At 36.5% G+C, this 26,071-nt stretch overlaps 2 long non-coding RNA genes across 18 annotated transcripts in view; both read right to left on the bottom strand.

Annotated features, from left to right (window-relative positions):
• Nucleotides 1–26,071, bottom strand: part of LOC112678721 (uncharacterized) — a 290,591-nt gene that overhangs the window by 232,985 nt on the left and 31,535 nt on the right. The window contains exon 3 of one of the 17 annotated variants that reach the window (XR_003147817.3): nucleotides 2,472–2,633. The exons of 15 other annotated variants lie outside the window; for them this stretch is intronic. This is a non-coding gene — a long non-coding RNA (uncharacterized LOC112678721). Of the gene's footprint in view, nucleotides 1–2,471; nucleotides 2,634–4,361; nucleotides 4,479–26,071 lie in introns of those variants that run through there. One more of the 17 variants, XR_007408010.1, reaches the window with a different exon arrangement.
• LOC125754263 (uncharacterized) lies at nucleotides 9,832–11,428 on the bottom strand. The gene is made up of 3 exons (XR_007408014.1): nucleotides 11,369–11,428; nucleotides 10,713–10,746; nucleotides 9,832–9,884 (listed from the first exon to the last, which is right to left on the bottom strand). It is a non-coding gene; the product is annotated as an uncharacterized LOC125754263 (long non-coding RNA).

The following is a 26,071-nucleotide window of genomic DNA, read 5'->3' as shown; positions in this document are numbered from 1 at the left end:
GGAAGGAGATGGAGGGAGAGACAAGAAAGGGGCAGATGATGAAGGCTCTTCTGTGCCAAGGATTTGAGAGTTTAGTATGCAACAAATATTCATAGAGTGCCTCTTCTGTCCTGTGAACCACTGGAGGATGCACGGAACACACGACAGTTACCATGACAGAAATGACTCCTGCCCCGACAGAGCTTAGTGTCTTCCAGACATAGTACACAATGATTCCTAGTGGGGAAGCGTTTACAGAGCTTCGCACAGATAAGTTACACCTTTTTTCTACTAATACTGACTCTGGGGAACTCTAGAACTGCTTTTAAAACCAGTGTAGAGGAGCCTGGGTGGCCCAGTCAGTTAAGTGTCTGCCTTCAGCTCAGGTCATGATCCCAGGGTCCTGGGATCCCACATCCGGGCTCCCTGCTCAGTGGGGAGCCTGCTTCTCCCTCTCCCTCTGCCATTCCCCAACTTATGCTCTCTGGCTCTCTCTTTCTCTCTGTCAAATAAATAAAATCTTTAGAACAACAACAACAAACTAAAAACCAGTATAAAAATAAAACCCAGATAATTATTTTTAAGATCATGTTATTTCAGTTCTTCTTAAACTGTGGTAAAGTTGACCAGCAGCACCAGCAGCACCAGCAGCACCTGGGAAGTTGTTAGAAATGCAAATTGTCAGACTACCTTACTTAGTTACTGAATCACAACTTCTGAGGCTGAGACTCGCGTAAGCCCTCCAGGTGATTCTGATGATGCCTGTCTGGGGATGCCACTCTGTGAATCACTGTGTTATTTTGACCAAATCAGTAATATCCAGTTTAATGGTTTTGTAGCATATCCATTAAATGTCCTTAAATGACTGAATAGCTTCCAGAAGTCACCCTCAGAAAATGAAATGTCCCCATCACTAAGGTTATCCAAGGAAATATGTGACAGGATGTAAAGGTAATTGTAAAACAAAACAAAATAAAACAATGACAATAATAACAAGGAGCAAGAACAGAGCAAGGTTCTATAACAAGGTTATTTAGAAGGAGATACCACTTATCTGAACACACGTAAACTCAGGACATGCTTATAGAAAAATCCGTGGCCTTGTAATTCAAATGTAATAGAACTGGATTCACAGGGCACCTGGGTGGCTCAGTGGTTGAGCGTCTGCCTTCAGCTCAGAGCGTGATCCTGGAGTCCTGGAATCAAGGCCCGCATCGGGCTCCCAATGGGGAGCCTGCTTCTCCCTCTGCCCATGTGTCTGCCTCTCTCTCTCTGTGTCTCTCAAGAATAAATAAATAAAAATAAAATCTGAAAAAAAAAAAAAAAAGAACTGAATTCAGATTCCTCTTTTCTTAGTTTTGGTCTTTTCTCCACAATATGTGTAGAAAACCAGTCATCAAACTAGAGTATGTTGAGCAACAGAAATATTTTATATTTCACTGTTAAGCCTAGGAACATTTTTCATCCCCATGCCTTATCATTTCCTCCCTAATAATGTTGCCAGCCACTGAATCTCATAGGCATCAACTCCCCAAGTCCTCCTGCAGTTGGAAAGGTGGCATTTTTATTTTCTACAGCACATGTAACCCCTAATGAGAAGCACTACAGGTTGACATGGCTGCAGTTTGAGGAGGAGGTATGCTGGCGTTTCTAGGCTTTAATTTGCTAATTCCATTAAAACATTCTTTTACCAATAAAGGATCTCAAATGCATTTGGTACCTGTAAAATATTTAATTTTTTTAATGGAATGACTAACTTATTTGGAAATCTATTTCTAGATATATTGCTCCTTCTTTCAGACACATAAATTCAGAATAATGCAAAGGAAGACAGTTGTGGTCTTAGTAAATGAGCAAATTCATGGAAATACTGCATAATCAAAGGAGCCTTTATCTTAATGCAAGTGGTTAGAATTCTAAATAGGTCTAAAGTTCTCTTTCTATTGATTTATATTCAGACCAAAATACAACAACAACAACAAAAACAAACAAACAAAAAAACCCCCACAACTCTACTTTATAAACCAGGAAAGAACTAGCGTGTGGACAGATGATCTAGGCATCCCAGCTGCTGTATCAGCAGCTTTCCATCCTCAGATTAATGGACAAAGGGGTTCTCTTCTGACATCTGTGTTTATGTGCCACAAGCAAGACAAACAAAGACAATCTACTAGCCAGCATGAATTGTACATATATTTCTTGTCGCTTATTACCAAATGGATTATTGCTGCCCTCAAAGAAAGGTAAAACATTTTTCTTTAACTGAACAAAAGTCCGGACACACTTAATAAACTCCTTTTGAAATGTAGAAGTGATGTATTTTTATAGCATGTCCTTTAGACTTTATATCAATTATTTCTTTTTAAATACCCTATTCTGGTGTCTAGGTGCCAGGGAAGAAATTTACTGTGAACCCTCACTTATCTTTTGTTAAATTCTAGTAGATGGTAGAGAGAATATGTTTGCTCTGTGGGAAGAATGGGAAGAACACGCAAGATGCAGAGATTTAATTGGCAAAAGGGAATCAGACCTCTGTTCTCCTCCTTCCAACAAAGTGTTTTCTTATTAGGAAATCAGGAGGGTAGGCTTCTCTCACATCAGACATGCCTTCATCCCTGGCAAAATCCAGGATGCCTGTTCTACTTTCTTTTACCCTACAAGTGAAAAAAAAATTAAATTTTTTAATTTAATTAAAGAGAAAAAGATGACAGCAACAAAGAAAGTCAACAAAAATCTGCTGGCAGGCAGGCCTGAAGACAGCTTTCTAGGACACTACATATCTCCTTCTCATCCTAGCAAAATGGAGAAAGCTATAGTCATTCCATGAGGAAATGCCAAGATCAAATAGAATAACCTGGGTTTTGTGGCAAGTCTATCTCCATGTAGATACTGATAAAGTATATATTAAAAAGAAACCTTTGGGCTACCATAAGAAGATAAAAATTTGGTTGAAGAATTTGGTTGTCCTTAAATGTAGCTTAGCAGGAAAACCATTTGCGTTAATCTTACTCTCAAAGTTCAGTCAGGAATTATTATCAGGACTATGTGTTAAGAAACAGTCTGAGTTTCATCCAGCTGGTATGAATGGAGGACTTTTTTTTTTTAATTTATTTTTTATTGGTGTTCAATTTACTAACATACAGAATAACCCCCAGTGCCCGTCACCCATTCACTCCCACCCCCCGTCCTTCTCCCCCTCCACCACCCCTAGCTCGTTTCCCAGAGTTAGCAGTCTTTACGTTCTGTTGGAGGACTTTTTGATCAGGAAGTTCTGTCGTGGATGGGGGAGGGACAGGGTTATCTTGTGCTGAGGGTTATTCCTATCAGGAATCTCTAATGGGAAGAGACGATGATAATCCAACTGACACTCAGATGCTGAATGAACATCTCAAACTCATCCTGCCTATAAATGAAGTTCTCATCTTCCCTCTGCCAGTTAAAGAGAGCCTCGTCCTTCCAGCTACTGAGACCTTGGAGGTCTTTCACCCTGTATCCAACCTATCAGGATACTGTTGGCTCAACTTTGAAAATACATGCAAAATCCACTGTTACCTCTCTGATAGGAGCTACTATCATCTCTTCTAGGAAACCTATCCCATCCCAACACACACAGTCTATTTGTAATATTAAAATAAAAGTTAATCTTCTAAGTAACTTGAATCAGAATATGTCATACCCCTGTTCTTCTGCCTATGGTATTCTTTGCCCTGGTTGTTCTCTCATCTGGAGTGTTTGGCCCTCTATTTCAGGTGCCTACAAGGTAAATGCTGTGCTCCTTCAAGTCCTTGTTCAAATTTTGCTAGTCTGGCCTCACTGTACTCTTCCCCAGCGGTCCTAATCCTCTTTAACCTGATTTATTTTTTCAGTACCATTTATATAAGTTGAATCTTGAACAACAAGGGTGTTATGGGCAGTGACATACCACGCACCATAACTTGACTCTCCCAAAACTTAACTACTAATATACCACTGTTGACCAGAAGCCCTACTGATAACATAAATACTAGATTAACACATATTCTATATGGGTATATGTACTGTATACTGTATTCTCACCATAAAGTAAACTTGAGAAAAGAAAATGTCATTAAGAAAGTCATAAGGAAGGCAGCCTGAGTGGCTCAGCAGTTTAGTGCCTGCCTTCGGCCCAGGGCGTGATCCTGGAAACCCGGGATTGAGTCCCACACTGGGATCCCGGCATGGAGCCTGTTTCTCCCTCTGCCTAGGTCTCTGCTTCTCTCTCTCTCTCTCTTTCTCTCTCATTCTCTCTCTCTCTCTCGCTGTCTCTCATGAATAAATAAATAAAAATTTCAAAAAAAAAAAAAGTCATAAGGAGGATCGCTGGGGTCAATCTGTTGAGTAGCCAGCTCTCAATTTTGACTCAGGTCATGATCTCAAGGTCCTGGGGTCAAGCTCCACATTGGGCTGGGCATTCAGTGCTGAGTCTGCTTGAGGATTTTCTCTCTCTCTCTCTCTCCTCCACTGCTCCTCCCCCATATCTAAATAAAATAAATAAATAAATAAATAAATAAATAAATAAATATTTTTTTTAAATCAGAAGGAAGAGAAATACATTTACAGTACTACTACAGTATTTATATGTATTATTTACAGTAAAGGGGATCCATGCAGTTCAAAATTGTCTCATTCAAGGGTCAACTGTATTAACATACCATGTCATTTACTTATTCATTATGTTGTTTGCTGCCTCTCTTCTTTTCTTTAACTAGATTGTATGTTTCACAGCGAGGGAATTTGGGGCTATTGTATTTACTAATGGATTCCAAGTACCTAGAATAAAGCCTGACATACATTCAGCCTTTTTAAAAAATTATTTAATTATTTATGAGAGATACAGAGAGAGGCAGAGGCAGAGACATAGGCAGAGGGAGAAGCAGGTTCCTTGGAAGCCTGATGTGGGACTCAATCCTGGGACTCCAGAATCATGCCCTGAGCCAAAGGCAGATGCTCAACCACTGAACCACTCAGGCGTCCTATGATCAGGTTTCATAGATATCCACTGAATGAATAAATTATGTTCACGTATGATGGAAGAGGACTATCTTCAAGGACTATTACAGATATTAAGACTCTGCAAATAGAATGTTGAATATACATACACACAGACATCTATATTTTCATAATAATCATTTGTTATTTGTTTCTCCCTATCCAGTTTATAAAACTATGCATGGAGAGATGAAACCTCAGTAGGCTCCTATGGAATGATCTACATTAGTACTTCAGATGAAAAAAACAAAAACAAAAACAAATAATGAAGAGATTACATTAAATCCTTGAAGTTCTACAGTGCCTAAATGAATTCTTCTCCTTGTTAGAAGTTTATTAAATGACGAGTCAATTTCCTATGTTTCTATAATGTTTTCTCCCAAACTTTTATTGTGGCATATGTTTTTAATCCATAGTTACAATAATATAGTTACTAAATTAAATGAGTGTATTTAGCATAATTATCTTAAGTAGATGAAAACTATATTTTCGGCCATTTGGTTCCAGATTGCATTCTTTATTCAATTTTATGTTGGTGATCAAATTCCCCTTTGCTGTGAGCTAAAGCTCTTGATCTATCCATCTTCTTCTAGCTCTACCGAACTTGCCAGCAACTCTAGGAAAGAGCTACTAAAAAAGAAAGAATCTGATTTAAAAGTAACTGAATTGCATTGTGTTAGATGATTATGGTGGTTTTTAGTACCCACCCTGGAAACGGCCTTTCGAAAACCATGTTATTTTTGTGGAATGTGCCGAACAGTGATGCAATTAGGCATAAAGAAGCAGAGAACTATCAGAAGACCTTTGCAACACACTGGAAAAGATGCAGCAAGGTTAAACTCCAAGCCCAGCCATCACCCTCAATCAAGGAACACGTGTCCAAGGTAACTTTCCCACGGAAAAAGGCACAGTCAACTTTGCCTTTAACACACGCCCCCTTGTGGCCATAGCGCGAATGACTACAACGACTAAGCTCCTGAGGGAAACGCATTTGCTCAGCTTTCAAAAGCAATCCTTATACATAATTAATTATGGGTTCTTCGTACAAGATAATCTTAATTTACTCGACCAGCAAACTTTAATCACAACTTCTAACAATAATGTGTGCCCATTCCATAGCTAATTGAAATAGCTTTTAAGAGAACAGGGTCTGGATGCAGACTCCTTTCCTAGCTACTAGCGGTGTAAAGTGAGAGTATTCACACCTATCTCATAGAGTGCTGTGAGGATTAAGTATGAAGCAGCTTTCACAGCGTTTGGTGTGTAGATGCCTAACAAATGTTCATAATTAATATTATCTCATTCTTCCAGTTTTTTTTTTTTTTTTTTTAAGAGAAGTGCTTTCTCAGAAAACCTGGACTAGATCTTCATCAAAAAGAACAGAAAATTTCAGACCAACTGGAATTCATGACAAACTGGCTTCTAATCTAGAAACAAAAAGTATATTTGCTTTTGGCATGAAACCCACTAAAGTTTTCTATAAATGAAACCTTATCTAGATCAAGTTGACATCCTCAAGCCCAAAAGACTAGGCAAAGTCTATAACGTTAGCTGCTGCTATCAGAAAGTTACACATCAGATCATAGGGAGGTAAATTGCTCTTTTATCTCATTTAAATTTATTAGGCACTAAAATGTCATAACTAAGTATCCAGGCCCATTTATCAATTTCATTTGTTTTGTTTTAAGATTAAACTAATTATACTGATTTAAATACAAGTCAAGCCCATTGTATTGTTTGATGAACTAATAAAAATCCATCTGGACTCTAAGCATGATAAGAAAATAAAAGATACATATCAATGTTGGAATGAGCACCCAGGTAACCAGAAGATTACTATCTTTCAATTCAAGATGTATCAAATAGTTCACATCTCTGTTGCCTTTTTTATAATTCCTTAAAGCTTTAATCATGTTTAATAGTTGAGAATAATACATGTCACAGAATGAAATAATGGATACATTTCTCACTTTATAGCTACTGATCTTTCGTTGTTCAATTCACTACTTTTACTGAGGAATACTATGCACCAAGCTCTATACTAAAGGAACAATGGGAACACAGAAATGGATAGCAGATGGTCCCTGCCTTCAAGGAGATGAGAGAAATATGCAAAGAAATCATTAAAATTGCAAGTGGCATATGCAATAGAAGAAATGTTTGCAGGGTGCATAGGTTGTAAAATGGTTGTCTCTCTCAGAGGACAAAGGGCATTTGGACAGAAGGAAGATGGTTCATCAGAAAAATAAGATAATTGTAGAATAAGTGAAAAAGAGTTTTCTAGGAAATGAGACTAGTGTGCACAGTAACAGTGGCAGGAAATAGGTCCATTCAGATGCCCTGAATGTTCTGTTTGGCTGGGACATGGGTTGGTGATTTGGCCATTAATATACTTTGGATTTTGACCTAACTGAAATCATTTTTTTGATTCCTAGTTCTGGCATGTTCCCATAATATCACTTCCGTAATTCTTATTACTTTATACCCAAAGGTCTATCCAAAAAAGAGCATAAACAGATTATATTCTTCACCTCAAAACAGATCAAAAGAAAATGCACAACTGTCACTGTTGTACAATATTCCCCTAAGTCATTTTCTGAAGCTTTAAACAACTATCTTTTTCTGTTTCTCTTTGATAAATACTATGAGATTCTGAGTTTTTAATGAACTTCTTTTTGGTATCTCCCATTCTATACCTATATTGAATACTACATTAAAGTCTTCCAACTGAATACTGGATGAGTCAAACGATTGTGGGGCAAAGGAGTAGGGTATTCTGGATGGGAAAGCTGTTCACCATGTGGTTCTTCACTGTAAGTTAAACTTAACTTCAGGGCAACGTCAATAGGACCTAAACTCCACTCTTACAGAATGAAAAGAAAAGAAAGGAGGGAAGGAAGAAAAAAGGAGAGTAGGATAGGCTTATATGAGTAAGTCTGGCCTGTGAAATTTTGAAACCAAAGCATCAGCATATTGGATATTCTAAATACCAAGGGATTAAGAAGAATTGTCCCCACTAGTCCTCAGAACATGGTTTGGCTCGGTTCTGAGTACTAGAACAAATGTAGTATACTTTGGTACCCCCCCCACCCCCCGAGGCTTTGGAAGCACACAGAATTAATACCCTGAATAAAAAGATCAGCAACTTCAAGGACATTAGAAGCTACAGCGTCAAGAATGACAAACATTGTTGAAATGCCTCATGGACAGCAGATAAAACACAAGTTGGAAGCAACCAAGATATCCTTTAGCAGGTGAATGGACAAATAAACTGTGATTCATCCAGACAACGGAATATTATTCAGTGCTAAAAAGAACTGAGCTGTCAAGCCAAGAAAAGCCATGGAGGAACCATAAAGGCTTATTACCAAGTGAAAGAAGTCAATCTGAAAAGGCTGCATATTGTATGATTCCAACTACATGATATTCTGGAAAGGACAAAAACTAAACTATGGAGACAACGAGACAGTCACTGGCTATGGGGGCAGGGATGAACAGGCACAGCACAGAGAGTATTTAGGCCAAGAAAATACTCTATGATATTATAATAATGGATATATGTTATACATTTTTTCAAACCTGTGGGTTTTGATGACTGTATGACATCAAAAGTGAACTCTAAGGTAAACTATGGACTTTGGATGATTATGATGCTTCTATAGAGGCTCATCCTTGGTAAAAAATGTATCACTCTGGTGAGTGGTGTTGACAATGGAGGATATTATGCATGTGTGGGGATGGGGAGTATGTGGTAAATCTCTGTACCTTCCTCCCAACTTTCTTATAAACCTAGAACTGCTCTAAAAAAGACAAAATCTTAAACAAGTAGGTTGGAGATGGAAAAAGTAAATAAAATGATTTATAGGAACATGTGGAAAACCCCCTGAGATTTCCAAAATTAAATGGAAAAGAATCAAGAGAGAAGATTGGTTCTACTACACAGGGAAGAAATATATGAAATTCAAACTATTGTTATTATTGTAATACTGTTTGTACCCATAAACAGGAAGGACTTAAAAGAAATTCAGGTCATTTATGTTTATAACAAGAATGATGGACACAATAATTAAAATACATTCCAGGACTATTATATGGGAGAACCTAAAGGATTTAGATATATTAGATCCCGAGAAGAATGCTCTGAGGTGGGTATTATATCACCTCTATGGTTCCAGTGGAAAAACAATGAGACCGACATTTTAAGTGCTTTGCTCCTCTTTGTATAAATAGTGAATAGCAGAGCTAAGTTGGAACATGGGCTCTTACCTCAAAGTTGCAAATATTTCTCATAAGATATGAAGGCTCAGCTGTTACTTAGTTACACTTTAAAGTGGAGTCCAAAGAAATGAAATCATCAGCCCCCAAAACAGTAGGGCGGAGAACATTTTCAAGTCGTCTCAAGTCTCCCAAATTAAGTTTACCAGATACAGCAAGTAAAAATGCAGATGCCCAGTTAAATTTGAATTTCAGATGAGGAATGGGTATTTTTTAGTATAAATATATATCAAACATTTTAAACTCAATATTTGTTCTTTGTCTCTAACGTAAATTTAAATGGGTGCCCTGTATTTTATCTGACCAGTTATACTCAATACACTAAATTGTGGTACTCCCAGTATTGATTTGTATTAATCATATTAAAAATGAAGGAAACTGAGAGTCAACATTCTAGTCCATATGACTATTTTCTCAAAGCATTAGCATATAGCTATGTGCCCTACACTGTTTTCACTGAAGCAGCCAGAAAACATGCTCAGAATTTTCTCTGAATTGTTGAATAGATTTACAAAACAGAACAAATACAGGAAAAAAACCAAAAGCCTTTAGAGAAGCTTTAGTTATCCTGTGTACCTCAATGTAAACTATTCTGGGCATTCTCTTGCATGTGATTCACTCTGAAAACAAAAACAAGAGAAATAAGTTTACTGAGACTAGTGTTTGTCAACCCGAATCTAGCTACCATCATCATTTTATCCCAAAATCCAGCTCCTTCTTAACATGTTGGACAAAATCCAGCTCCTTCTTAACATGTTGGACAAAAGACAAAAGATGAAATCATCATATCTAACAGATACTATAGCAACAGGGAAACTTTGTGCCTTTGGAATGCAAAATTATTACGTTTGACATGTAATTAAGAAACGGGTTCACATCAACTTCCTAACGTTCAAGAAGGTCTGGTACACTCAAAATCCTAGTTTAGATATGATGTAGTCACCTCCTTTATCCTTCTAGGGTCTTGGGGTCTTAATACTTAAAGAAGAGTGGAATCACTCCAGAACCATCCCCACATCTATCAGGAGTGTGAATTCCCTGGGTGAGTGACAACACAGCAGAGTGTAGGTGCTAAGAGCCTGAGTCTTGGGGCCAGACTGTCTGGTGTCAAACCTGACTGTACCATGGCATGTATGTGCGACAGAAGCATATCATTTTGGTTCTACCTCATTAAGGATTGTGAGAGTATTAAAAGAACATTTAGAAGAGCTGTGGCACACAGTAATTCTCTATACATGATATTTATTTATTTTCTTAGCAAAAATAGTCCTATTGCATACAATATTGTACAAAGATAAATCCTAATAATTAGTTTTGTGCCTTGTGATAGCATATGAAACAATTCTGTATCCCTGTTTCCTTCATGGAAGGTGAGGGAATTTGAAAAATGATCCTTGAATGGTGATAAGTCAAATAATCTGTGAAACTTAATTCCAATTGCTACTGACCATTGGAAGGCATCTTTGGAAGATGATTGAGACACTAAAAAAACAAAAACAAAATTCAGCAGTTACTTTGGGGAATGGGGTAAAGGCCCCAAAGCTAAACTATCCCATTCACTAGTATGTTTCTGCCCAAGTTCCTTTCTCTATAATCATTCTCTAGCATATTAGCATCTCTGAGAGCCCAAATAGGTGCAGAGATTATCTATTAAAATCCCTAAACTTGTAAGAGGAAAAAACAAAAGCTCCAAGATGCATAATGTTTCACATTCAGTTAGCAAGTTGGTGACTGTGGTAGCCACTCCCCCAAGATGGGCCCCCAATGATCCCACCTCCTAGTATCCATGCCCTTGGATATCCCTTCATGTTGGAGGGCTCAACTTTGTGATTTGCTTCTAATGAATATAATACGTGGAAGTGATGGTATGTGATTCAGCAATGTAGGTCATAACAGTCAGTTCTCTCTCTCTCCTCCTACTTCCCATCATGCTCACTCATTTTGCTGGAAGCCAGCTTCCAAGTCATGATCACCCCAAAGGAGAGGCTCAGTAGCAAGAAAGTGAAGCTTTCCGCCAACAGCCATGTGAATGAGTTTGGAGGTAGAACTTCCATCCCCAGTCAAGTCTTAGGATGAACTGTGCCATGAGCAATAGTTTGATCACCTCATGAGAGACTCTGAGCACCATCCAGCTCAGCTGCTTCCAGATTCTTGATCCCAGAAACTGTGTGCGAAAATACTTTATGTTGTTTTAAGCTAGTAATATTTGGGTAAATTTGTTATGCATTAATAGATAAATAATACAGAGACAGAGCTGTTACCAGACCATAATGTTCTTCCTGAAAAGATAGCAATTTTTCTGAGCCAAGTGTGGAATAACCATTGTTCATTCCTAAGTTTTCACAACAGGCACAAGCAATAATATAAAGTTGAAATTATTCGTTTAAATAGTAATTAGTTCAAATTAGTTCAAAGCTGAAATTGTCATTTCAAATAAGCTCATTCAGCTATACAGAACTGAAAGCACTGAGAGCATTCCTTATTTACCAACCATCCTTTGCTACAGTTAACATTTCTGGCTATTTACTTAGGCTCAACATAATCAGGGCAGACCTCAAATCCACCTCTCCTCTTTAGGGTGGATAAACATTTCTTACAAATCCTGCAGGTGATGACAACTCTTGCAAACACAGTATGCACAGATGAATTGGATTCTTTATATTGTGACAACAAAACCCAGATCAGAGGACTTAAAGTAGATTATATTTTCAGACACAAAACTATTTATACGGCAGTCGTTTCAGGTAGATGGGTATTTTAATCCTGGCTTTACACCGTGAGAAAACATATTGAACAGTCACTCCCAGGACATTAAAAATATATAGCATATGAAACAATTCTGGATCCCTGTTTCCAAAAACACAAAAATGGAGGTATGGATGAATCCAAGCTGAGTCCAAGTTACATTAGGTCATAACTGGTGAACAGATGGAGAAAACCCCTTAAAAGTTGATTTTCAGGAAGTCTGAGGGACTTCAAGCCATATTCAAAGCTAACCATGACTTCCTAGATGTAGCGAAAAGACTGAATACAAATGCATTTGGGAAACGAGTGAGCTAGCTTTTGGGAGAGAAAGTTTCCCAAAGGAAGAAGGATCAAAGTCAAAGGAGTTAGATGCAGTACAAAAACCATACTTCTCAAGGGAAAGGGGTAATTGTGACTACAACACGGAGTATTCATTCACATTATCTACCAGATGTCCCCAACTTCAACTCACTTTTGGACCCCATCGATAACAGGGGGGAGCCTAAATAAAATATGAAGCAACTGTCTCACTAAAAACCCTATCGGATATTGAGAGCACTGCCTTGGGACTCATTTAGTGCAGAGTACTAAGAAGAGAGATTTTTTTTTTTCCTTAAAAACTGACCTGCACACTGTGACACTAAAAGATTCAGTGTTTTGTGGTTGGATCCAGCAGGGGCCAGTGGCACTTAGAGCAGAGCACAGTATATGCTAGCAGGTCAAATGTGTCTGGGGAAATACCCCTTAGAGTAGGATGGCATCCTGAGTGTGGTGTAGCCCCCTGCAGAAATGGACTGTTTGGTGAGCAAATGCAAAGCAACCTCTGGAGACTCCTGGGCATGGTTTAGACTTGGAAACTTTGCAAAGGGAAAGACAAGGACCAGGGAATCCTGAACTACAACTGCTATGACTATAAAAGTGTTCACAGGCTGATAAAGTTTGGGAAGAATTGGGTTTCATGTACAAATGTATGTTTAAAACAGAGCTGAAGGATGGGGTGCCTACGTGGATCAGTCAGTTAAGCTTCTGACTCTTAATTTCAGCTCAGGTCATGATCTGAGCAAGCCTCAAGTGGGGTTCCTCACTCAGCAGGGAGTCTGCTCGAGATTTTCTCCCTCTCCCTGCTCTCACTCTCTCTCACTCTCTAAAATAAATAAATAAATCTTTAAAAAATAAAAATAAAGCTGAAGAAGGAAAGAAGAAATGCCCTTTCTTAGAATGAAATGGCTGGACACAGCTAACAGATGCAAGAGCCACAAAGCTTAGTAATTTTACATTACAATCTAGTATGTATTAGTATACAGAGATGCTGTATTGTTTCAGATTTTTAATGCTGCTTTAAAAAGTTACCACAAATATTAAAACAACATAAATTTATTACATTATAGTTTTGGAAGTCAGATGTCCAAAATCAGTTTCATGGGGATAAAATCAAGGTGTTGGGAGATGTGTATCCTTGAGGAGGCCCTAGAGCAAAATCCATTGCATTGTTTTTTTCAGCTCCTAGTTTGGCTACATTCTTGGCCTCCTGGTCCCTTTCTCCATTTCTAAAGCCAACAGAGTAGCATCCTGTCTCCTCCCCTGATCTCTGCTTCCATGATTATATTTTTCCCTCTCTAATTCTGACTCTCCTGCCTCTTTCCTAAAAGGACCCCTGTGATTACATTAGTTAACCTGGATAATCCAAATAAGCTTCCCATCTCAAGACTCTTGACTTAGTCTCATCTGCAAAGTTCCTTTCACCATGTAAAATAACATATTCACAGGTTATGGGGATTAGAGCATTAACATCTTGGGAATCCACTACTAAGCCTGGATAGGAGCCAGAATACACCTCATAACAAATTCCATCCTCTTCCATTTTTTTTTGGTCTTTCCCAGGGTAAAATTTTTCTTCTTCACTTATCTCACTTTCCTTTGCTTTAGGATTCTATAGCAATTTGACTAAATTCACAGTTGTCATATTTGGGTTTATCATACACAGAAAGAGATATGTTAAGCCATCCCTTGTGAGAGTATTCAACAGTATTTATTCAGTAAGCAACCTTTGACTAACTTTTGTATGGAAGACAAAATACTGAACATTAGAGATACACATCGTACATGCTAGAAGTTCTCCAATCTTCTGGAGCCATGCCCGGCTCAGGGCACCAAGGAGAACATTAGAGAGCAAGATGAAGGTGATGATTGTTAAGTGTCATGACAACAGTGGCACACACTTGTATGGTACCTTCTACATGCCAAGTACTATCCTAAGTGCATTGCATGTGTTACTTTATTTGATAGCAAAGATGATAAACCTCAAAGTATAAGTTTAACTCTCTGTAGTTACCTATCTGGACATCTTGTAAACTTTATCATATAGATTGCCTTGTGCATAAGATCTCTACCTCATGATTTGATATCCTGGAATTTTCTAGACCTTTGAAAATAAATTGTACAATTTTAGTAATAGATATGATTCCTAAACATGTTAGATCATCTAGGATATACTACCTCCCCTCTCTGTGTACAAGGAGGTCTAGCAAGTCCAAGAGAGGATCAATCTTTAGATAACAAATTAGGAGAACCACTACTGCTTCAAAAGGAAAACAATTCTTATTGGGAAGTGAAAAGTGTTCCTTTTATTTCACCTTATAACTCTTAAAAGTCGCTACTTTAAAATTGTAATATCCCTGATCTGTGCAATAAGAATCTTAGGATTTAGCCCTAATAACTCCTTCACTAAGTAGCTCCTGTGATCATGGATGAGTAAGCTCTCTGGGTGTGATTATATTATTGGAAATATCAGTTTGTACAAAATGGTCTCCTCCAACTCTAAGTCATTATCAGACTGTTTCTTTCTAATGGATATAGAAAGTTTTGTTGATAATTTCAAGTTTAAGAATCTTTTTAAAAAATTATATCTAATTTAAATTTTTAGCTCACTGATTTTCTAAGGGCACATTTGCTTGCATTGGTATAGAACAACAGATAGTATTTCTAAATTATGAGGATCATCACATCAGCTCAGAGAGTACACAACTATATGACTTCTACAGATAAGCCAAAATTTCAAATTCTTCTTGATTGCTGTCTTTTCCAGTGTGGCTTCCCTGTATCACTGCTTTCTGAATATAATAACATCATCATCATTAATTATAATTATACCTAATTTGAGAGCTGGTGATTATTTTTCCTTATTCATTCTTGACTTTTTATATTTTGGAATTTTTCTTTTTAAATTAATCTTCTTTCCTGTAGTTTGTTTAAAATACAGGGGCAGCCTGGGTGGCTTAGCGGTTTAGTGCCACCTTCAGCTCAAGGCCTGATACTGGAGACCCAGGATCAAGTCCCACGTCGGGCTCCCTGAATGGAGCCTGCTTCTCCCTCTGCCTGTGTCTCTGTCTCTGTCTCATGAATAAATAAATAAAATCTTTTTAAAAGATAAATAAAACTTAATATTGAAAAAAATCTCCACAAGCTCTGCTTTCAAGTATATATATATATATATATATATATATATATATATATATCCCACAATTTCTTTATCCATTCATTCAGGTTCTTTCAATGTCTTCACTATTGTAAGTAATGTTGCTATGGACATGAGGCTGCAGATATCTTTTCAAGCTAGATTTCATTTCCTTTGGATATGTTGCCAGAAGTGAAATTGCTAGATTATATGGTAGTTCCATTTCTAATTTTTTCAAGAACCTCCCTACCATTTCCATAGTGGCTTTACCAATTTATAGTCCCACCAACAGTACACAACAATTTTCTTTCTCCACATCCATACTAGTATTTCTTATCTCTTTCTTTTTGATGATGGCCATTCTAACAGATGTGAGGAGATAGATCACTGTGGTTTTAATTTGCATTTCCCTAATAACTAGTGATCTTGAGCATCCTATCATATACCTGTTGGCCCTTCATATACCTTCTTTGAAGAAATGTCTACTAAGGTCCTTTGACCTTTTTAAAATTATTTCTAATTTTTTAATTTTTATAATTTATTTTTGTTCAAGTATAATTTACATAAGTGTTATATTAGTTTCAGGTGTGCAACATGATTCAACAATCCTACATATTAGTGCTCATCACGATAAATATACTCTTAATCTCCTCCACCTATTTCACCCATCTCCCCATCCATATCCCTTCCCTCTGGCAGTTATGAATTTGTTTTCCTTTCCTTTTTTTTTAAGATTTTATTTATATGGGAGAGAGAGAGCACACAAGAAGGGAGCGGGGCAGAGGGAAAGGAGAGAGAGAATCTCAAATAGACTCCATGCTGAGTGTGGAGCCTAATGGAGGGCTTGATTTCATGACACTGAGATCATGACCTAAGCCAAAATCAAGAGTCGGCCACGTAACTGACCGAGCCACCCAGATGCCCCTGAGTTTGTTTTCTATATCTAAGAGTCTTGGGTTTTTTTGTTTGTCTTTTCTTTTTTGTTCATTTGTTTTGTTTCTTAATTTTCACATGAGTGGAATCATATGGTATTTGTCTTTTTCTGACTGACTTATTTGGCTGAGCATTATATCCTCTACATTTCTTCCATTTGTTGCAAATGGCAAAGTTTCATTCTTTTTTAATGGCTGACTATGTATGTGTGTGTGTATGTGTGTGTGTGTGTATAGTGAGAGAGAGAGAGAGAGAGAGAGAGAGAGAAAGAGACAGGAACAAGACAAGGATGTCTTCTCTTACCATTTTTATTCAACTTTGTACTGGAAGTCCTAGCCACAGCTATCAGACAAGAAAGAGAAATAAAAGGCATCAAATTGGTAAAGGAGAAGTAAAACTTTTATGATTTGCAGATGACATGATACTATATATAGAAAACCCCAAAGACTCCATCAAAAAAATACTAGAACTGATAAATGAATTCAGTAAGGTTTCAGGATAAAAAATCAGTTTATAGAAATCTGTTGCATTTCTATACACTGATAATGAAGCAGCAGAAAGAGTAATCAAAGAATCAATCCCATTTATAATTGCACCACAATAATAAGATACTTGTGAATAATTTTAACCAAGTAAGTGAAAGACCTGTAATCTAAAACCTATAAAACACTGATAGCAGAAACTGAAGATAACACAAAGAAATGATGAGACATTCTACATTCTACATTCATGGGTTGGAAGAACAAATACTGTTAAAATGTCTATACTACCCAAAGAAATCTACATATTTAATGCAATCCCTATCAAAATACTAACATTTTCACATAACTGGAATAAACAATTCTAAAATTTGTATGGAACCAAAAAAGACCCTGAATAGCCAAAGCAATCTAAAAAAAGAAAAAAAAAACTGGAGGTATCATAATTACAGATTTCAAGTTATGCTACAAAGCTATAGTAATCAAAACAATGTGGTACTGGTACAAAAACAGACACATTGATCAATAGAACAGAATAGAAAACTCAGAAACCCACAATTACATGATCAATTAATCTTTGGCAAAGGAGAAAATAATATACAATGAAAAAAAGACAGTCTTCTCAATAAATGGTGTTGGGAAAACTGGACAGTTACATGCAAAAGAATAAAATTGGACCACCTTCTTACACCATACATAAAAATAAATTCAAAATGGATTAAAGACCTAAATGTAAGACCTGAAACCATAAAAATCCCAGAAGAGAGCATAGGAAGTAATTTCTCTCACATTGGTTGTAGCAACATTTACTGAATTAAGCAAACCTTACTGAATTCATTTATCAGTTCTAGTAGTTTTTTGATGGAGTCTTTGGGGTTTTCTATATATAGTATCATGTCATCTGCAAATCATAAAAGTTTTACTTCTCCTTTACCAATTTGATGCCTTTTATTTCTCTTTCTTGTCTGATAGCTGTGGCTAGGACTTCCAGTACAAAGTTGAATAAAAATGGTAATGATATGTCTCCTGAGGCAAGGTAAATAAAAGAAAAATAAACTAGGGACTTCATCCAAATAAAAAAATTCTGCAAAGCAAAGAAAGTGATCAACAAAACTAAAAGACAACCTACTGAATGGAAGCAGGTATTTGCAAATGACATATCCAAAAAAAGGGTTAGTATTTAAAAAAATATAAAGAAGTGATATGACTCAACATTACTAAAACAATCCAATTAATCCAATTAAAAATGGCAGAAGACATGAACAAACACGTCTCCAAAGAATACACAGAGATGGGTAACAGACACACGAAAAAATGCTCAGCATCATTCATAATCAGGGAAATGCAAATTAAAACTACAATGAGATATCACTTCACACTGGTTAGAATGTCCAAAATAAAAAAAATACAAAAAACAACAAGTGTTGGGGAGGCTGTGGAGAAATAGGCACACTTGTGCACCATTGGTAGGAATGCAAACTGGTATAGCCTCTGTGGAAAACAGTATGGAGGTTCCTCAAAAAGTAAAAATAGAACAATCCTATGATCCAATAATTACTCTTGAGTATTTACCTCCAAAATACAAAACACTATTCAAAAGGATACATGTACTCCTATGTTTACTGCAGCATTATTTACAATAGTTAAAGTATGGCAGTAGCCCGAGTGTCCATTGATAGATGAATGGGTAAAGAAGCTGTGGTATCCATATATATGATAGAATACTACTCAGCCATCAAAAGGAATGAAATCTTGCCATTTGCAATGACATGGATTGTATCATGCTAAGCAAAACAAGTCAGTCACAGAAAGACAAATACCATATGATTTCACTCATATATGTAATTTAGGAAATAAAACCAAAGAACAAAGGGTGGGAGGGAGGGGGGGAGAGAGAGAGAGACAGAGAGAGACAAACCAAGAAACAGACTCTTAACTATAGAGAACAAACTGGTAGGTACCAGAATGGACCCCACCAGAGGGGGTGGGGACATGGGTGAAATAGGTGATGGGGATTAAAAAGTACACTACTCATGATAAGCATTGAGAAACATATAGGATTGTTGAATTACTATATTGTACTACTGAAACTAAATAGAACACTGTATTTTAACTGTTTTACAATTTTTAAAAAGATTCTCTTTATTCATGAGAGACACACAGAAAGAGAGAGATGCAGAGACATAGGCAGAGGGAGATGTAGGCACCATTCAGGAAGCCCGATGTGGGACTCCATCCCAGGACCCCAGGACCATGCTCTGAGCCAAAGGCTCAACCGCTGAACCACCCAGGCGTCCCAGTTTTATAATTTTTAAAAAACAATAAATCATTTACAAATGGAAACAATTTTACTTCTTTGCCAATTATGATACCTTTGTTTCTTTTCTTGCTTGACAGCTTAAGCTAGGATTTGTAGTTGAATAGCAGTGGTGAGAGTGGTAATCCTTGTCTTGTTCCTGATTTCAGAAGAAAGCTTTTGACTTTTCACCATTTAGTATGATATTCACTATGGGTTTCTCAGATATGGCCTTTATTATGTTGAACTATGTTTCCCTCTATGCCCACTTTGTTGAGAGGTTTTATCATGAATGGCTGTTAAATTTTCTCAAGTGTTTTTTCTGTATCTATTGAGATAATCATATAATTTTTATCCTTCATTTTGTTAACATAGTGTATCACATTGATTGTTGTGAGGTGCCGAAATATCCTTGAATCCTAAGAATAAATCCCATTTGACCATGGCATATAATTCTTTAAATTATTAATATCTATTCCTTGTGTACTTTATTGAATTATGAGGATACATCAACATTTCTCCTGTTTGTAAAGGATAGGCACAATATTTTGAACCCAACAGACTGAAAGCCTCCTTTTTCCCCTTTGTCTCTAAAATAGTGGTTTTCAGCTGGGAACAATTTTACTCCCCCAAGAGATATTTGGCAATATCTGGAGACATTTTTAATGATCACAACTGGGGCATGCTTTGGCACCTAGTGGCTAGAAGTCATATATGCTGCTAAACATCTTGTCATGCATAGGATAGCCTCCCATAGTGAAGAATTACCTGGCCAAAATATTAATAATAGTGAGTTTGAGAAACTCTTTTCCGAACCCACGTTGAAATAATGACTCTTCTAATGAGTCCAAAAAAAAAAAAAAAAAGAAGAAGACAAAGAAAGAGGTTTTTTTTTTTTTTAATATTTTATTTATTTATTCATGATAGTAACACAGAGAGAGAGAGAGAGAGAGAGGCAGAGACACAGGCAGAGGGAGAAGCAGGCTCCATGCAGGGAGCCCGACGTGGGATTCAATCCCGGGTCTCCAGGATCACGCCCCGGGCCAAAGGCAGGCGCCAAACCACTGCACCACCCAGGGATCCCCAACATTAGCCCGTCTTATTGCACCATCTTCATGGGACAAAAATTCAATCCAAAGGGAGAGAACCACAATAGAGAATATTAAACAGAACAATAAAAGGAGAGAATTTACTCCTATGAAGATTCAAACATTTTTCTCTTTCCTAAAAATAACGAAATATCTATTCCTTTTATGAAGACCTAAAAATGGAGTACAGGGAAATTTACCTCTCCCAAGAAGTCAATATATATCTTTATCCTTTTTTTTTTCTTTTATTACCCTTTTGGAAGAACTTTGAGGACTCAGATATAACTTATTTCTATCTTAAAACTCTCATGATTTATATTTTTGTATATTATGTGGTCAAAACATCTTAACGCAGTATGAGAAACACTACACAAATAAGCCCTTTCTTAGTTCTTCAAATTCATAGCCTGTTACCTATTACTGACTATTCCATAGCTCATTCATATCACACATATGGCCTTTTCCTGGGTATATTATGTATCAATATAACTTTCATAAGAATTCATTCACCTGGGATTGTTTTGAAGCCAGGAAATGCCAAGTCATCATTTGAGGCTCAAGTTAAAGGGCTTCACACCTCACAGCATTTTCAGCCTCTGTCAGTGAGACTGGACTCTTTTCTTTCTGTTCTCCCACAGCACAATATGCTGTCTTCACTTGGTGCTGATTCCATGTGGCATTGTATTATACGTATTTGTGTGTTAATTCCTAGAGAACAGTCTTAATTTCTGTATGCCCACAGCATCTGGCAGAGTATGTACTCAATAATGGTGTTAAAAATGGGATGAATGTGGCAGAGATGGAAGGAAGAATTACAAACAACCAATGGACTTCAGTTCAGTTTTCCATCAGCCTCGATCTTATTTAAATATAAATGGCCCTAATGAGTAAGGGGAAGGCAGTGGCTACTTGCAAATGTTGCATTAACATGTATTTCATAAGATGGTTGTTTTAGTTCCATAAATCATCTTCTGTGCTTAACAACTACTGGGAGTTAATAACTATAAGTAACCACATGGGGTCAAGACTGGAAGATTCCTTCATGACAAATTAGATTCCTTTTCCCCTTTAGAGAATAGCCCATAGAGAGGAACTTAATTTAGATATCAATCCAATGGCATATTTGGCAACATTCAAGAGAGCATGAAAACATCCCACTGGCTTGCCCATATGTAAAAGCTCATGAATCAAGGATTTAGGGGGTAACTTTTGATAAGATGCTACTATACCTAACCTTTCATTTTATCATGCAAAAAAATCAGGTATGAAGAAAACTTCTAAAAAATGGTTTTAGGAAAAGAGCTCTAAATTCAGAATATGTAGGAATAGTATTGTTATTTTAATATGCTGTACATAATAAAGATTATTGTAGTCCCCAATAAAAACTTTTCTGTTTTTATCTTAAAATTCATGAAAAATTAAGAACAGCATAATTTGGCTAACTGTGTTAATTGTGAAAAACCTGTTTTTTTCTCTTATTTGCAATATTTTCAGATGCAAAATAGTATCAGATACATTTCCTGTTAGGCTTGTCTATTCATAAAAATTTTAGCTAAGTTATGAGAAATACTTTATTCATGAGCTTCTATATATAGGTGAGCCAGTGAGATATTTTCATGCTAATATCTTTCTACTAAATCTACAAAGATCTGCAAAATCTACTTTAAATTTACAAAATCTAAATCTTCAAAATCTATTTGTGCTAAGATGTGCTTTAATTACAGGGAAAAAAAAGAAAGGGAAATTAAAGGGAAAAAATGTAAACATTTCCCCTCACCTCTTGGTCTTTTAAGATGTCATCACTTCCAGTTTCGGGGTTTATTTCAATTGTTAATAAAGCATTGAAACATTATATATATAACATTTTATATATATATATATATATATATATATGGAGAGAGAGAGAATAGAGGAAATGGATGTAGTACTATTATATTCACTATGGAAATTTAAAAAAAAATGACTGATAGCCAAAAACTTAGAAAACCTAGGTGAATGAACAAATCCTAGAAAGACACAAATTAATGACAGTGATTCATGAAGCAACAGACAATCTGAATATTCAAAACTAAAGAAATTAAATATTTCAAAAATTGTCCACAAAAAATTCCAGGTGAGATGGTTTTACAGGTACATTACATCAACATTTCAAGAGTTAATACTCATCCTTCACAAAATCTTATAAAATACAAAAGAGAATAAAAACACTTCTCAATTCATTCTGAGTTCAATGATACTCTGATAACAAAACTAGACAAATACAAATTAAGAAATAAAAACTATTTACTAATATCCCTTATAATCATAGATGTAAAAATAATTAACAAAATACTAGCAAACTGAATCCACAAAATATGAAAAGAATTATATACTCTGGCCAAGTAAAATTCAACCCAGGAATGTAAGATTGCTTCAATATCCAAAATTCATTCGAAATAATGTATAATATTAATAAACTAAAGTACAAAAAAAAAACCCCACATGATTATCTTAACAGGCACAGGAAAAGCCATTGAAAAAATCCAACATCCTTTCATGATTTAAAAAAAAAAACAAAAACCAAAAACAAGTCAACAAACTAGAAATAGGAAAGAACTACGTCAACCTCGTAAAGTGCATCTACAAAACACGCACAGCAAATATCATGCTTTATCATAAAAGACTGAAGTTTACAACGTTTTTTTTAAGATTTTATTTATTTATTCATGAGAGACATGGAGAGAGAGAGGCAGAGACATAGGCAGAGGGATAAGCAGGCTCCCTGCAGGGAGCCGGATGCAGGACTTGATTCCAGGACCCCAGGATCACACCCGGAGCCGAAGGCCAATGCTCAACCACTGAGCCACCCGGGCATCCCTGAAGTTTACAACTTAAAATCAGCACCAGGACAGTGATGTTTGCTCTCATCATTTTTATTCAACAGTGTATTTATGGGTTCTGTTTTTTTAAAAATTAAAAAAAAAGTTATTAATGAAAGCAAATACCTTTGAAATAAATTAATGAAAAGCCAAATAAATGGGACAACATCCTATCACCATGGTTTGCAGACCCAGTAAGATATATAGATGGCAGTCAGTATTCCCCAAATTGATCTGTATATTCAGTGTAGTTCCTCTCAAAATCATACCTGGCCTTTTGGCAGAAATTGACATATTGATCCAAAATTTACATGGAAATTTAAAAGCCTCGGAACAGGCAAAACAATCTTTTAAAAGAATTATAAATTTGGAGGAGCTGTATGTCTCTTTTCAAAATTTACTACAAAGCTACAGTAATCAAGGGTATCAAGTCAGTGGAATAAGAATAATCTTTTCAACAAAATGTCCTGGGACAACTGGATATCCATGTGGAAAGATAAAGTTTACTCAAAAGAATCCATAGATCTAAAGATAAGAACTAAAACTATAAAAATCTTAGGAAAAAACAGGAGTAGAATATCATTTTTAAAAAAGAGTTTTTATTTTTATTTATTCATGAGAGACACACAGAAAGAGAGAGAGAGAGAGAGAGAGAGAGGCAAAGACACAGGCAGAGGGAGAAGCAGGCTCCATGCAGGGAGCCTAACATGGGACTCGGGATCCTGAGTCTCCGGGATCAGGCCCTGGGCTGAAGGCGGTGCTAAACCGCTGAGCCACCCGGGCTGCCCTTGAATATCATTTTGACCTTGAATTCGTCAACAGTTTCTTAGATAAAAGCATAAGAGACAAAAGAAAAAAATAAATTTGATTTCCTCAAAACTCTCTTTTATGCTACAGATAATACCATCAAGAAAGCAATGAGGCAAGCCAGTGTTATTACCATCAGAATGAAAGACCAAAGGAAGACAGTGTTATCAGATCATTAACCAAAGTTGGGTTTCCCTATCTAGAGTTGGGACCAGGAAAAAGGGAAACTTTGATAGAATCTGAAGCCAGTGGAAAGAAGAAAGTCACTGTCTACTCTCTAAGGCAGAGAGAAAAGACAAATCCTGGCTTTTTCTTTCTCCTGTCCTTTAGTGCTGTGCCAGTTCCTTCCTATTAGCCGAATTCTGATAGAAGCAAGTGAACATGTGAAAGATTATTCAGAAGAGCTGCCCTCCTTTAATGGAGTACAACAAATGAAGTGTGAGAGGACATATCCACGAGGAAATAGGGAAATAAATGTGTGGTATAATACAACATTATCATCTGGATTTAGGCAATTATGCTACAATTTATCATAGTTCTACAACAATAAAATGATATGGAATATTCCTACCACAATGTTTCTTTTTCCAGGTCTATTTGAACAACATGAATTTCTAGGCTGAGTTTGTCCTTGAGTGCATGAGTGTGCATGTGCCTATGTGCCTGTACATATGTTAATATTTTTATTACAAAGAAGGTTGCCTAGATTCCTGCATAGAAATAACACCCCTCCACATTATCTGTTAAATGGCACTAATAATACCCATTCATTTATATATATGAAATTATTTATATAAAATTAAAATATAAAAATATATAAAAATATAAATTTATATAAATATATATAATATATATTCCTAATACAAGATCTGACACACAGTTAGTGATCAAAAAGTGATAGTTACTTTCCCATTTCTGTCTTACAATTTCATTATAGCAGTGTTCTAGAGGCTTTCTGTTGGCAATTTGTGGGCTGAAGCCACAGAGTCAGAATTTAGTTCATGTTAGGAAGTTCTGGAAAAGTCTATCATCTCATCAATGATGCTCAATATTCAATCTGAGGACTGTTATTTTTTCTGGCAACTTCGAAGGCTATTGCCTTGATGCAAAAAAAAAAAAAAAAGGATACTGGCCCGTGTGATTTACATTACATGGACCTCTGCTCAATTATGATTTGCAATCTGGCTAATCTGTCATCCATTCATCACAAATCAAATACATGTGTGCAAAATTAGACCAAGACTGGGAGGGCTTAACTAATGAACAAAAAGTAAAACTGGTGTTGGGGAGAATGGGAGAAATGTTCCAAGTGGCAGCAGAGGCAGTATTAAGCACTTATAGATGGTCATTATTTTGTCATTAAAATACTAAATTCCCCTAAAGAAAATCACTGAGTGGTTTTGCAGTTTGCCACTAGCAGCCAAACAGCACTGCTACTATCCTGTAAAATTAGTCATTTAATTGAACCGAATAATTTTTGCAGGGGTTCCTCATTATCCTCATGGCATTCACAGACTTCTTAATCCTTGATTCTGAATCAGTGCCCCACAGCAGGGGTTGAGGGAGGGAACACCCCAGCACTGCTGTTAAGAAGTTCTTCTTGTGGATGGAGCATAAAACTCAAGGTCATGACCATTTGTGTTCATTAAAAATCCCACAGAATTTTGAGACGGTAGGAATATTCACTCTCTCTCTGGTGTCCTGGCTAACTTCCATCTGGATAATTACTTTCTGCCTGTAAAAATGATCCCCCTGCAGTTGGAGTTGGCTGGTGTCTTTATTTATTTATTTATTTTCCCCACTTTGAGTTCGCATCTGTTATGAGACCAGTACTGATTTCATGAGGTCAAATGCAACCCACTCTTTCTAGAATGACTTATTGCAAATGTTCTCTTACCCTGAGAATCTTCTTTGAATCCCAAAATTCTGAAGTTTTTATGTTATGATTACATAATCATAAAAATCTTTATCAGTAAGTTTTCTAGAATTGTGGGAGGAACATACCTACTATTCTCTTGAAGTTATGCCTCCTTTGGATTTTATTACACTACATGCATATATACATGTTCAATATTCTACAGCTTTTTTTCAGAACGTTGTTGATATATATGCAGGAATGCCAAGGGAGATGGACATACAAATATTAC

The sequence above is a fragment of the Canis lupus genome, chromosome 33, assembly GCF_003254725.2.
Source record: "Canis lupus dingo isolate Sandy chromosome 33, ASM325472v2, whole genome shotgun sequence".
Classification (NCBI taxonomy): Eukaryota; Metazoa; Chordata; class Mammalia; order Carnivora; family Canidae; genus Canis; species Canis lupus.
The sequence above is the reverse complement of the archived record's forward strand: the minus strand, read 5'-3'. Positions and strand labels throughout refer to the sequence as shown.